This window comes from Humulus lupulus, chromosome 4 (genome assembly GCF_963169125.1).
Source record: "Humulus lupulus chromosome 4, drHumLupu1.1, whole genome shotgun sequence".
In the NCBI taxonomy this organism is placed as follows: domain Eukaryota; kingdom Viridiplantae; phylum Streptophyta; class Magnoliopsida; order Rosales; family Cannabaceae; genus Humulus; species Humulus lupulus.
Window position 1 is genome coordinate 62,672,458 of NC_084796.1, and position 1,095 is coordinate 62,673,552.

At 34.3% G+C, this 1,095-nt stretch overlaps 1 long non-coding RNA gene across 1 annotated transcript; it reads right to left on the reverse strand.

The window, feature by feature from the left end:
• Window positions 1-227: 227 nt before the first annotated feature.
• LOC133828994 (uncharacterized) lies at window positions 228-783 on the reverse strand. The gene is made up of 2 exons (XR_009891438.1): window positions 640-783; window positions 228-411 (listed from the first exon to the last, which is right to left on the reverse strand). It is a non-coding gene; the product is annotated as an uncharacterized LOC133828994 (long non-coding RNA).
• Window positions 784-1,095: the final 312 nt, after the last annotated feature.

Genomic DNA, 1,095 nt, shown 5'->3' on the forward strand with positions numbered 1-1,095 from the left:
ATGTTAAACTATTCCAAAATTTTCATTTATCGAAACCCAGCCAGATTTCAAAATTCAAGTGCAATGGCAACTACCATACTTTTGCTTTTCAATTACTTTTTACAACTAAGTATATGGTACAATAGTAACATTACCACCTTTCATATGCTGCACAAACTAACGAGCCAGGCATATATTGGAAAATTATCCATGAACTTAATTATTGTCTTCTTTTACGTCCACACCACATGCCTGAGCGATTCATGCCAAAATTGCAGTTCAACTAAAAAATCCTCAAGATTTTAAAAGAATAGCTAGAAAGCATGATCTGATAAATGTGTAAGCAATATGATCCAAATATTTTAAGCAATTCATTCCTCTCCGGCCTTAGAACGATTCTTCTTCAGTCGCCTCCTCCCCATGTTGCTTGCCCTGATTAACAGCCAAAGTTTTAATGTTTTATGACCCATGAAACAGTACTTATTAATCATGGCAGAAACATATTTCAGTACTCCTAAATACTCGATGAAAAGAAACAATCAGACTAGTACAAAATGCTATTTCGAACCAGAAGGTATTTTAAACGATTTGAGTAATGAAACCAGGGATTCAAGTAGTTTTACAATGTGCAAGTATGCAAGAGGGAACATGAGCACTTACCAGTACTGATTGTGGAATATCACATCATCAGTTGGTACTTTTTTCCCATCATTATTTCGGTTCCAGTGATAGAATGCGTGGGTTTTGTTTTTAATCTCTAATGTAGAATGACCATAACTGGCTTCACGAAATGCAGAATATTCTCTGAAATATAATCCATGGATAATTTAAAATATAATCCATTGAAATATATTCTCTGTACACAGAAGCACTGATACCCTCACCAACTTCTTCATATAATTTATAATCATTTGCATCAAGCGGGAATCTCTTCTCTGAAATATAATCCATGCTTTATTCTATATAACACTGTTAAGACCCACTTTGCTCCTATATTTCCCAGAGAACATAAAGGCAATGTATTCCAAGGAGGTAAGCTTCAATATAATGCACGATTTGTTCCAAATCAGTAGCATTTTCCTTGTGTTCAATACAATATAGCAGATGAATCCAATG